The sequence below is a fragment of the Phycodurus eques genome, chromosome 14 (assembly GCF_024500275.1).
Source record: "Phycodurus eques isolate BA_2022a chromosome 14, UOR_Pequ_1.1, whole genome shotgun sequence".
Taxonomy (NCBI): Eukaryota; Metazoa; Chordata; class Actinopteri; order Syngnathiformes; family Syngnathidae; genus Phycodurus; species Phycodurus eques.
Window position 1 is genome coordinate 12823394 of NC_084538.1, and position 14071 is coordinate 12837464.

The 14071-nt window shown below is 41.1% G+C and overlaps 1 protein-coding gene across 2 annotated transcripts in view; it reads left to right on the forward strand.

Moving 5' to 3' along the window:
• Positions 1-14071, forward strand: part of kif26ab (kinesin family member 26Ab) — a 64874-nt gene that overhangs the window by 953 nt on the left and 49850 nt on the right. The gene's annotated exons all lie outside the window — the stretch shown is intronic.

The window sequence follows — 14071 nt, forward strand, 5'->3', positions numbered from 1 at the left end:
ACGACTGGTTAGCACATCTGCCTCACAGTTCTGAGGACCAGGGTTCAAATCCCGGCCCCGCCTGTGTGGAATTTGCATGTTCTCCCAGTGCCTGCGTGTTTTTTCCCGGGTACTCCGGTTTCTTCCCACATCCCAAAAACATGCATGGTAGGTTAATTGAAGACTCTAAATTGCCTTGTAGGTGTGAAAGTGAGTGGAAATGGCTGTTTGTTTCTATGTGCCCTACGATTGGCTGGCGACCTGTTCAGGGTGTACCCCGCCTCCCTGCCCAGAGGCAGCTGGCATAGGCGACCCTAGTGAGGAGAAGCAGTACAGAAAATGGATGGATGGAGGGATGGTATTTAAACATTTCTCTAATCTCGCCATCATGCTGATTTTGACATCATGAGACCAAGATGAAGCCTAACAATTGATCAGTACATCGCCATTGCAAGGCTTCAAACAGGATGTTCTCAGAGGGAAGTGGCCCATTGAGCTTAGAGTGTCACAGAGTGTCAGCAGGTTACAACAGAGATACAGAGTGACTGGAAGAGTCACAGAAAGGCATATCTGTATAAGGATATTCTTTGAAATGCATTGGTTGATTCATGAATCAAAAGGTGTTTTGCCTTACAGCTCCTTGTTAGAGAACAGCAAGTTGTGGGATAAATATAGAAACACGAAACAGTTGTGCATCCATGTTCAAAAGTTTAGAGAAGGTCAAATTGAGATGAGCTGTGAAGGTTCGAATATTTTAGGATCATAATGAAATGTCAGTATTTTAGAAAATACAGTAACAGAAATGTGAATCTCTCCCTGTACATTGTATGTGTACATTTTGAATTTCTCTACCCAAGTAAGTGCATAATATATTGTCATTGTAGGGCAGAAACCTCATGTGTCCAAATTTGGTCAATCTCATATTTTTTTCACAAATCGATACAATTGGTCAGTCCCCAGATGGTTTTGTTATGTTTTTTGAGAAAGTTGAAAAGGGCTTGCTCTCTTTAATGATGCAATGTTAATTTTTCAACAAACATGCATTTTCGTTTTCGTTTTCCTGAAAAGTGACAAGATTTTGTGATGCTTACATACTGACTGCTGATAAAGATGTCACTTAGCTACAAATGTTTAACAGGACATGAACATCATTTAGTGTTAATTTAGTGTTAATGAGGTATGAATGTACTGTATTTTAGGTGGGGGGTGTGAGACCTTTCTTTTCTATGGGGGCACTTAGCTGGGAACGACTGCTCTCAAGGTGTACTGACTTTACTCATGGAGTTACATGGTCACCTATGCCTGCTTTTAAGCCTAAAATTTAACGATGATTGCTTTAAATCCACCTGACAAGTTCTTATTACACAGAGAAAGTTGTTTATAACCATGCTAAACTTCAAAAACTGGCCACGGGTGCCAAATTGGAAAGGTTTGTAGACTTTGAAAGTGGGCCATTGTTTGGCCAAACAATGCTTATCTCTGTATTTTGCTGTTGGGTGTAAGGAAGGGGGCAGAGGGGGATTGAACTAAACCAGCCGCTTACTTTGTAGACTAAGGAGGAAGTCGTGTCCCAGTCGACCTTCACTGTGCATTGAAAGTGTTCCTGTATGGCTGCTCACACAGTTCCCACCACTGTTAAATATAGGCTCAGAGGCCACTGTTGTTGTGACGGGCTTCTATTGCCCCCCCCCCCCCCTCCCTGCCTTTTGTTGTCCCATAGTGAGGTAGTCTCAAAAGTCAGATTGGGTTACAACACTTCAAGTTTCTCCCTCCAAATCCCGTAGCAGCTGATGCTCATAGAGAGACAGGTATACAAGGGAGAAGGGGCACCTGGACTTTAAGCTCGAGACATCTGCATGTGTGGTCTCTGTTCATTATCAGATCCATATTTGGGTATCAGGTAAAAAAACAAAACAAACAAACAAACAAACAAAAAACAAAGACATTAAGCCTCCGTTTGAGTGCTATTCTCCCATGGGAACTGACCACCCCTTTTAGTGCAGGACCCTTCAACAGTTCTTTGTGGCCTTCACCAGGTGCTCTGTCTGCTGGAAGATCACCATTTTGCACTTGTTGATAGCTAAATTGGACCTTAATTCCGGGGTGGCGAACGGTGATGGCAGGGTGCTTTAAGTTGAGTACGGCCATAGGATCCCTAATGCATAATCAACCCTTTGTCTTTGTGAGGTTCAGCTACTCACCTGTTGGCCCTCATAGTAAAGACAGTTCTGGATGATTGCTTCCAAATTGCTTCCTCCATGATGGGAATAAGGTCACGGGGGCAACTCGGGGGAACTCCTGTTGCATTTGCAATGACACTACCTGCTGGATTTGGATGGAGTTTGTGTTGTGTCTGTGGTTGTCATGGCTAAATGAGAGTGGAGCCTGTTTACCCAAAGTCGTGCTTTCCCCTCCCTCTTCATCCGCTGGCTGACCCGTTATTGTGAAGAGGAAGTGGGCTTGGTCCCCAGACATCCCCCCCCCCCCACCCCCTTCTCCCCACCCTAGCTGTAGCCTTATTGTTTGAATACAGTAGTAATGCATTCTAGGTCAACATTTAGGCAAGCGTGTTTGTCCAACATGAATGTGCTGTAATACACAGGATGTACCATGAGGAAAGTTATTGCAGAAGAATTACAGTATAATTTTGTTCTTTCCTTCATGGTTATTAGAAATACAGTGCAACTTCTAATGATGGTCTCTCACCAACTTTCTGAATTTAGAATAACATTTACCCATTTGAAATAGTGGAAATAGAAATGAGAAGTTTAAGGCCCAAATTGTCACCATCATAAAAATGAAATGTACAGGCAATATTTTATGCAACACTAACATATCTAACTGTCATACGAGTGTAGAAAAGGATGTAAAAAGCAGCTGTTATTATTAAAACATAAAAATAATTTGTGTATCCACCCTTAATGTTAATGACAAGTGACAAGCCTGATAAACTTAGGGAGATCACTGCTTGTGCTTGTGAGGTGAGTCTTTTAAAACTAAAATCAACTTGTTTTAGCCATATTGAGCAGACGTATGTGTCACTTTCTTACATCGCATTAAATTCTTGTGGCACTGATCCTTTAGATGCTGAGCTGAAGTCTTGAAAGATAACACTTTGGTTGAATTACAAATTGTCAAATTGTATGGCCTCATGGCCATTTGAGTATGAAGTTTCCATTGTGTTGAAGCACACCTCACTTCTGATGTAGATGCACTAAATGCAATAACAATTTAGTTCAACCCAGAGGGAAAACCACACTATATAGTATCTTCTTCTTTGTTGTGAGCCTGTGTCCCCAATTATTTATAAGCTTCCACTTGATGGGTACCTGCAGGGGAGTGACCCATTTAACACTTAATATTATGGAAATTTGATGGTTCTTGGAAGAGTTTTTTTTATATCTTTGTTTTAAGACTAAACCAAAGAGCAGATGATTGAAAACATGCAGAAATGGGTGAGACAACCCCCCAGACATGATCAAATGGAAATTCATCCGCTTTTATTTGCATAATTAAAACCTACAGGCATTATTTCAATAGAGAGGAGCGGATTCAATAATTGTGGACTAAGTTTACTGTGGCAGGACACGGTGGCCGGGAATTACAGAAAGAAAGAGGGAAATATACTGTAAAACTCCAACTTCAAAGTAGCAAATTAGCGTCTTGGAGTAATCACAGACTTTACAGAGAGGACCGTGTGGTTGGGTGGCTTAAATCCTCACATGCCAACTCTCCTTTTGGTTTTTGTTTGTGTGTGTGTGTGTCCTCAGCCAGCTTATGAAATAGAGTCAGGAGAGTATCAGTGACCACAATAGCTAGTCACCTGCAGTGATTGCGACCAGTTTGGACTAATTCTATGCCTGTGGCCAATCTGGAACAGCTCCAACTCCTCGGTCACAGTGCCTACATAGGCTGTAACTTCCTCTTTTAAAAGAAGGTTGGTCATAAAACAGAGGACGTTTAGAGAGGCCAAAAATGTTGCGTGCTTTCAAATGTGGAAGAGTTAGTTCAAGGAGGCATTGGGAAAGCTACAGGTAGCCTTTGTGCAAAAGTAATAAGACCCGACCAGCTTCACAGTAATAAGTATACAGTTAGCCCCCACCATTTTGCTGTACAAAAAATCACCTATTCACAAATTCACCTATTCATGTTTTTTTTTTTCATTATTTCAGTGGAACCTATCTTCAGCTATTTGCAGAAAGTTAGTTTTGTGCTGTTTCGATAATGCTCTAAGATGCGACAATATGGTGCCAAAGCTGTGGCTAACGAAAGGAGCAATTGGTGGCAAAGAAGTATGTTGAAGTGATAGATCCCCAACTGAGAGACTAACATTTTTGTATGCCGGGGAAGAGCTCAGTTTAGCCTGGGTAGTTAGTGGAAGTTACAGAGAGTCTTTTCAAAATCAAATAAACTGTAAGTCAGTTATTTTAGGGTAATGTTGTAGGATGAGTTTGAAAAAATATTAAAGCGTTTTGGGATCATAGCTTGTGGTATAGTTACAGTTTAAACTATTAATAAAGGCAATTATGAGCATTCTTACAGGGGCACGCTTTAGTGACGCCTTTCACATTTGTTGGCCGAGGCCCTAGAAACATCAGGAACTCGCCATTTTCTTTGACGTAGCCTCACATTTAAGTGCCTTCACTTTATCGTCTCAATTAAAACTAGCACCAGTGTTTATTTCCCCAAATGTCTTGTGATTCCTTTCATGCAAAATTTGTTAATGTAAGTATTTTAGCTACATAGGAGTTTGGTGGTTGCAGAGACTGCAGGTCCATGATGGAATCAGCAGTGAATATATTAATGAATATAAATGCAGTGTTGAATCTTTCGTGCACCACCATCACACAGATTCATTAACAGAGACCGTCCTACAGGGCTCTGATAGGTCTGACAAATGAGAATTAGGTGGAGCTGACACACAGGAGCCTCAATTTAATCAGGATGTTAGCTGGGTAAAAGCAAAAACGACTAATAGCAATTGCAAAGTGCAGCTGATGTACAGTATGCACAATGTGCCCAAATTTATTCTGGACAGAGCTTTTGAATGTGGCTTCCGGATTTAATAAACCATAGGATCGTTTGTCTGTTTCATGCTGAATTAAATAAAACTACTGCAAAGCAAATGAATCACAGGAGACACATTTGTATTCATGTGTGATCAGTTACTGTAGGGTTTTGTGCCTACTTCAGAATCAGAATCAGAATCATCTTTATTTGCCAAGTATGTCCAAAAAACACACAGGGAATTTGGTAGTTGGAGCCGCTCTAGTACGACAGCAGACAGTCAATTGACAGAGAAAACTTTTGAGACATAAAGACATTGACAAAAACAGTCACTGAGCAATAAAGGGTTGCTAGTTATCTGGTAATAAATAAAAACAAATGTTTTTATTTTTTAAAATTTTGTTATTATTATTCTTTTTTTTTTACAATTGTGCAAAAAGATGCAGTCCTCTAGCACTTACAGGACCCTCCATCCAGTTGCACTTTTTGAATTCTTCCATGTCTAACAAAGCAGTTTACATCTTTCTTGAAGGACTAAATGAGCTTACAGTCATGCCACTAATGTTCCTGGGTTCAAACGTGAACGGAGTCTTATTTTCGTGTGTGACACTGTCAATTTCACTTTCCTGAAAGTACTAGTGTAATTTCCTATTCAATGCTTCGCTTCCCACACACAGACAGCTGTCACTCAACATTATTTGGTTGCCATGGCTGAGAATCAAACAAGGACATTACATTGTTGTTCGTTTAGAAGTGTTTACAAGGCAGTGTTGCAAAGAAGCGACTGCGGCTTTTCCTCTCAGACGAGTGGATGAGCTATATACCTCTCTTTAGTCTAGCAACATCAGGCCTTTGTGTCAGGTTTTGATGGCTAAGACTTTCATGGCTTGGAGCAGCGGTACGCTGCCAGGTTGGCAAACAGCAGGACCGAGTGACTGGCAACCTGATGGTGAGAAGGGGCTGGAAAAAGAAAGTTTTAAAAACGCCCCCGGTGGTAAAACTCGAACAGAGTTAAAACAGAAGTACTGTAGACCACAATTCAACTCAAAGCACCTCTGGCCTTGCGGCTCTGCATGTGGAGCATGTGTGTGTGCGTGCGTGTGTGCGTGCTTGCGTGTGCATATTCAACAGTGTGTGGGAAGATGAAAGATGAGTCGAGTCCCTTCACGTCATATTTGGTCGATGTGTGATTTGTGTTTTATGGGCATGTGTCTGTGTGGGAGCACAGAGTGATAATGTGGTGTCAAGTGGTGCACAGACCTCAGACATCAGTCATGGCTCTCCACTACTCTGTGGTGTTGCATTTTCAGAACTCCTGCAGCTGCTCACTGCCGATTTACCTCTTCGCTCAACTTCTTTTGTTTACTCTTTGTGCAGCTGCTTGCCACATTCTTATGTGGTCTTTTTTTTGCGTGATTTATCACATCTGAATTATTTCTCCTCAGGCATGACAACCTCAATGTTGTTGCTAATTGTCAGAGATGACTGAATACTGCTTTTTAGTCACTTAGAATATCTATATGTGTACACATTGTATTGTAGTCGGGTAAAATTCAAAATGTTTTGCAGTGTCCAGAATTATTATTTTTTTTTCTCAAAGGTCTTCTTGGTAATGGTAGCAAGCCAAAGGTAACTTAGCATTAAAAATGTCAAATAGTGGGCTTCACTAACTGTGCACTACGGTAGTAGAGTAGCATGAAATGAAAGGTTCAGTGAAGTGAACAGTCATTTTATTGAGTAAAGCAGGTGGCTGCAGTTGTGTGGGGGAAAACATACTGAAATCTTCTTAATTTCTTAGCCTTAAACCTCACTTTAGATCTGCACAGGACAATTATAGTTGAAATAGGAGTACAGTGTACAGTTAATGTCTGACCCTAAAGATAAACGTTACATAAATTCACTCTATAGGAGTAATAAATCAACTCTGAAGTTTCTGTTTGCACCTTTTTGTTCTCAAGCTGTAAGTGTCAAAGGTAAAAATCCTGCGCTTGTGACAACCCACAGAATCTTTAATTCCACTTTTTCTCAATACTGTTGCTGCGTTTCTTCTCGATTTACGACCGGTCGTTATTAGGAGTAGGAAATGACAAAAATCACGTAATTTGGAACGAGATTTGTTAACAAACAACAACAATGAAGGAGAATGAGGAGCTCCTGTACTCACTTATCATAATGAATCTGTTTATTTAAGAGAAGACTGAGGGCAGCAAGAAAATGGACTGCCGTAACAAAGTGGGAACTGTGGAGTATGATTTTGTAGCGTCCTGAGATAATACAATAACGTTAGTATGTGTGGTTATTTTTGCCATTTTTTGAGCAGCCATCACCCACCTACATCGTATCAACAAAGCAGAAATTAAATTGACCCCTCAGACGTCCATGTTCTACAATTGCTTCCGTACTCTCTCTAAGTGTAGGAGGTGGGTTCCATATTCACAGACGCAAGGGTTGATGGTGATGCACAGCACTTTTCATAAGGAGGCGAGTAACAGATGCTTGTTTGGGAGGAGCCTGGAAGAAAGCAGCCCTTTCTTGTGTAGAGGGCACTTCTGGCTGCTCAGAAGCACGTCTACTGCAGCGAAGATAAGACAGGAGTTGAATGAGGCTTCACAGCACATACACCACATTCCCACTCACTCACAAACATTCACACATAAAAATAAAGTTCACTTCAACGTGTCACCTTCTAGCTATCTGGTCCCTTGCTGGTGTGGCTTTATGTCACTACACTCTATGTCTTCAGAAGCTCTAGATGTTCCCTCAGATACCTGTGCAGGTGAGCTGAGCTATTTTAGCCAATTTGTTCTGCACACTTCCCTCATTAAAAAAAAGAAAAAAAGTTGTTTTGGCTCTTTATTCATTGAAGACAAACATGCAAAGCCATTCTATTATCCTTAATAACAGCTATCCAGTAAGTCATTCAATCAATTTGCGTGTCTTGGGAGCAAGCAGCTGAATAATGAACTGAGAAGGCGCCAAGCAAACATCAGACCATGCAACTTCATGCTTGGGTGAGGGTATATGCGACCTTTCAAATCTTAGCCCGGACAAAGGAAATAGTCTATTTTGTTAAAAAGGCGTAATAATCAAGAGCATGGACATCCGCCACTGGTGAATTCATCCTAAATAAAGTACTGTATGTTTATCTTAGTAGTTTCACTGAAAAATAATGATATGCCAGCCAGGCAATACTGTTGGTATTCCAGTGACGTAAGTGGTGATGAAATGCATTACAAAGTAGGCAGCATTAATCGTTTATTTTTTTAAAATTCACCCCCCCCCCCCCCCCCCCCCCCCCACACACACACACAAAATGCCATCTGGTAGATCTGGTGTGTCTCTGTCCCACTCGGCCGTAATGCAACCAGACCGTAATGACATTAATTAAGAACAAATCGACACCTTTATCTGAATGCACACAAGGAGAAGGACAAAGTTTATTGGACATCACTTCAGTAGTTTTTTTAAAATTATGCTGATAAGATGCAAGCATGGGCAAAAACCTGACCTTATCTAAAAGTGAGCTTCGTGGAGGTAAATAATACTTTCTCTTTACAATAGCCGGATACTCTGATGATTAATACCTATAAAAATAGATAGTTGATCCAATGTAAAGTATTTAAAATAAATCTGAAAAGATAGGCCTGCCTACATGGGTTTTGTTGTTTGACAACAACGTTTTTACATAAACACTATCTAATGTGGGCATTGTGACAGCACATGTATTCTTTACCCTTTTGTCATTGCTAACGTTCTTAAGGAAGGCCTGCCCTGCATAATAACGCTTGTGTTTGCTGGTGTTGGGTGCACGATCATGCGTAACAAAGAGCCAGACTGGAACCAAACAATAGTGCCACGGTCTGGGCTGACAAGGTGATACGTTACAGTGTCGGTGTGTGAACACAACAAAAGCCGAAATGTCAGTGAGCAAAGTACAAAAATACAACAAGAAGTGCAACTAGAAGTGAATTAATCAGGGTGACTTGTTAATATGGGGCTGGTCCCTGTGTGTGTGAGTGCATTGATGTGTACTGTATATGCTGATTTGTTTGCTTTTCGGTCACTGGGCTCCTTCTGCTCAGCTCCATAAGTCAAGGTGAAGTGAGACGTGTACAATGCTCAGCTGCATAAGTCAAGGTGAAGTGAGACGTGTACAATGGAGGACAATCAATTATTGAGTCTGATTCACAGTATTGAAGAAACATAGTTGTTGTGATAAATTTTCAAGGCACTAGGGTAGGTACACATACAATGAAGGAGCACAGCGCTCGAGCTAATCTCTTGCTGGCTCCATAAAACATACTCCATTGACAGCAGGCCTTGTGGTAGGAGACAAATCGCCCGGGTTATAGTGAAGCGTTGAAAGAGAACACCAGTGTTGTATACCCGTATGCCTGCAGAGATGGATATACAGCCGGCAGACTGGGCTTTCCGGGCGTGGCTCATTTGCTCAAGGCGAATACTCGATTCGGGGGGTACGATGCTTTACGTAGCCTTAAAATTGCTCTGTTTATTTTAGTCTTTGTCAGATGTGAATGGCGCTCTCTCCCACCACCTCGGAGCGATGCCATGCATTGTTTGGCCTCTTCTGGTGTTTCCCCCACTCTCACAGCACACACAGTAGAGACCAAATCAAAACAGAAGCTTTAAATAAATAGATAAATAACTAACAAACTAAATAAATAGATAAATAAAATAGAAGAATAAAGTAGAATGCAAACATAGGCCAAGGTTGAGGAGTAGCCACTCATCTGGTTCAGTACCAAATTTTACACATACGAGGGCTGGGCATAATAATCAAATAATTGATTAATTAATCAAATGCATGTCAGTTTTGCAGAATTGATTGCCAATTAATCATGTCTTGAAGCAATTTTGCACTGTTGTTTCAGTCTCAACTAATTTGCTACATGACATCACCTCTTGGAAGATCCATGCAGTCCTTTGCTATGGCAAGTCTTCCAGGCAGCATTATTCTGCTCCATATGACACTGGCACGGAAACAGAAGTTCAGAACATTCAGCGAGATTTTCCATCATAATAGTGGATTTTGTCCTGGAAACTAATGGAGGAATGCTAAAAGGTGCTCTCACTTGCAATGTTGGGAAAGTGGGGGTGTGGGAGGGAGAAATCCAGATTCCTGGTCTATAACGCAATGGGCCCTTTCTGTGCCAGTACCACCCTGCTGCACAAAAGGTTTGTGGAAATTGCTTTTGAGTCCTGCCAATAAACAAAATGAGCAGCAATGAAAATATGACCTATTTCATAACCAAAGAAACAGAGAAGGAATTTGATATTTTCCTACTTTGGATTAGCCAAATGATACATGTTAAACATTTGTTTCGCGTTTGTCCATCAGGTGACAGTTTAGCAAAACATTTACAATAGTAGTCTTTTATGATGTTGATAGGGGGATGTTCTGGTGGGAAATATCTGGCTCCATCTATCAATCTATCCATCAGCAAAACTCCCCTGAGATCTCTCAGCATTCCGAGGCTACATGAGTTTGCATGTTCTGGCTCTGTATTGGGGGCCTCCTCCCTCTGGGTGACTGAGCTCCAGAACCTATTTCCAACCTAATTATGTCATTCTTTAATCACACCCAATAGCATGGAACGTTAAATTAGTGGTACAGGAAATGATAAAGGTGTGGCAGTACACATGCAACTTTGTATGTTTGAGTTGTGATGTACCTGTACAGGACATGGTTTGTGTTAACTGGCCCTATATTTGTTAGCTAAATTAGTAAGTCTTTTCAGTCAGGACCTCATTCAGCTACCTATAGAGGGCTCCATAAATCCTGGCACCATGTGAAAAATGCCAGTCAAAGTTCACGCCGCTCATGTTCATTTCATGCTTGACTGTCCAGCTCCGTGAATGAGGATGAGTGTGCGTATTGATGGCGTGCAAACGTGCGTGTAAGTACCAGAGGAAAGAGAAAGAGATGAAGCACATTCTCTCACCATCCTTTCCACTCTGCCTCTGCTGTCATCCATCTTTCTCAACTTAACTGCCTAGCAATTTATGATTGCATTATTGCAGTCAGTGTTATATCCTCAACCCAGCACACAGGGATCACAGTGGTCTGCTTAATGGGGAATGTGAATGACTTGTGCTCTGATACCCCATAGAGGGCTTAGCTTCAAGGGGAAATGGACATTAGACAATGTGTGCACTGTTTAGAGTGACTCATTAATATATAATAATCTGTTCTAAGGCTTAGTTTTCACGTGTCATGAAAAGATTTGTAATATTTACAGAGCTAGGTCAATGCTTACAGTTTGGAAACCGGCCAACATTTTTAGGGCAGTGTTTGTACACCTGAATAGCGTTGAGAATGTTAAAATTTCATCTAAAATTTTCTGTACAGTTGATAAAGCTTTGATCCTGAAACATATTGCTACCGTATACATTTCCTATAGGATGGATTTTAAATTGGAACAAACCTGGAATGTATTGTGTTCATCCTCAGAGGTTCCACTGAAGTAGTTGATTAATATCTGTGTAATGTGCAGTCTGAATCTGATCTGAACTGACATCAATGCTTCTGGCCATGAATATTTAATTGGTGTCTTTTCATCCATTAGGAATAATTTTTTTGAATTTTTCCACTATAATAATTCTATGATATAATCATTGTTTTGTGTGGTTTCCACAACGAGAACACTCGTTAATGAATAGTAACCCATCTGCATAAAAGGAAAAAAAAGACGAGCTGACTGTATCCAGGAAGTTAAAGCGACAAATCCATGATCAAGAAAATGTAACCTCTTTGGTGGAGAAAAATATTCATATATCCCTTCTTCAAAGCTTTCCCGGGCAAGTTCAGAGGGGACGGAGAGAAAGTGCATGCTCCACTGTGATGTTTTGTTTCACCACTTGTGTGATTTGATTACAATTGCTTTGCAATTTGCATGCTGACATTTGAGAAGAAATAGCATAGCAATGCGTTCCACCAAATGACAGAAAAGTCGTTTTTATTCTGGTGCAAAAACAGTGAATTTCTCCACAGATTGCTATAAAAGGTCACCCTCATCTGTATGGATTTTCATAACCGATTTCCATGAGAGAAAATTCAATTGTGTTACAATAGCTGGATCGTGTGTCTTTGTCAATGGTCCTATTATTTTGGACTTTGAAGTATGTGACGGCTTAAATGGTTTTGTTGTCCAGTTGCCCTGCATCAGCATATAACAGCAATACCCATATGCGTAAGAACAAGGAATCCTCATCAAGCGCCGTTGTAAAATTAACTGTTAAAAACGTTTCACTTAAACATGATCAGACATCAAAAACTATTTTTTTGAAAGAGCAAACTACACTGACTTTGCAGGCTGCTTGAGTGAAAGTGGACAAACTAATTCATATTTACGTTAAACAGACGATCATCCATGAGAATTGATTCCACCCTGAGCTGGTCGACACTCCTGGCGGATGGTCGCATAATAAACCTTCCGTGAACTGACTCCCATTAATATATCTATCCTTTATGTTTCCCATCTTGTTGCTGGTGCTCTATTTTATGATGTCACTCTCTGTTACTGGAGAGCTCAGGGCCACTTTATCTCCTTCGTGTGTGTCAGGCACTTAAAGTTAAACCTCTCTGTTTATGAGCCTCAATCTGCCGCTCCATCCTCAGCGTTTGCGGCTCCCCATTACTACAGCATCGCCTATAAAAGCGCTTGTTGTGGAAACTTGCAGCTTACGGCACATACCCCAAGCTGAGTGATGTCCAATGAGCGTGGGAACAAGCGAGATCTTCTGGATTTGTGCAAATGTGTAGCTCTCTTGACTTTAAGGCTTTGTCCAGATATTCGAAAACCCACGCAAAAAAAAATAAATAAAAAATGCACCAAGTCCACACCATTTGGTTTAGTCAACATGACAATGCATTTGTCAAAGCAGCAGGTGGCGCTAGTAAACCCTAAATAGCTTCAACAAGCTGTGATCTTCAGAGCTCGCTGAAGCGGTTTGGTGCCGGGTGTGAAGAGGCTGGGATAAAAATAAGCGCTTCCAAACCTGAGGCCACATTCCTTAGTTGGAAAAGCGTGGAGTGCCCTCTTTGGCTCGAGGAACAGATCCTGACCCAAGTGGAGAAGTTCAAGTATTTCGGGGTCTTATTCACGAGTAAGGGAAGAATGGAGCGAGTACGAGAAGCCAGATTAGGTGGCTCGGGCATCTGGTTAGGATGCCCCCTTGACCCCTCCCTAGTGAGGTGTTCCGGGGATGACCCAGGACACACTGGAGAGACTACGTCATCCAGGTGGCCTGGAAACACCTTGGGATCCCCCGAAAGAGCTGTACGAAGTCGCTGGGGAGAGGGAAGTTTGGGCTTCCATGCTGAAGCTGCTGCCCCCACAACCTGGACCTGGATGAGTGGAAGAAAAAAACAATAGATGGATGGAAAGCCATTTTAACTAATGAGGATAGAATTTTGGGAAAACGTTTCCAAACAGTAATGGTGAATCAAGGATTTGGAGAGTCAACTGTGTCCGCTGGTCGACGCCAATCACAGGGCACATCGAGACAAACAACCATTCACACTCACATTGACACATAAGAACAATTTAGTCTGCAATAAATCTACCATGCATGGTTTGGAATTTTGGAGCAGGAGTACCTGGAGAAAACCCATGCAAGCACTCAGAGAACATACAAACCTCCGTAGCCCGGATTGAACCCCAAAACTCAGAACTGTGAGGTGGGTGTGCTGAATACTAAGTTTACAAAGAATCAAACAAAGATGTTTAATCCTTCATCTTGAGATCAAGTGAGACAATTTGTTCCTCCCTGGGACCAAACAAGCAACCCAAAAACATAGTTTATAATTTATAACTATGCAAATTTAGAACAACACAAATAAGATTTATTACAACAATCCATTAAACCAACCATTAAAAACTGACCGGACCTTAAGTTTGGGAAAGGCTCTAATTCCATACAAAGGATTTGTTTTATTATTATTTATTTATTATTTATTATTGTTATTTGTGTATATGAAAACACTAGTCCTTACCTTGCAGAAGTTTGTTCAGTGAAGTAGTTTTCTTTGGTCCTTAAGCCTATAGACACAAATAGCTGGGGT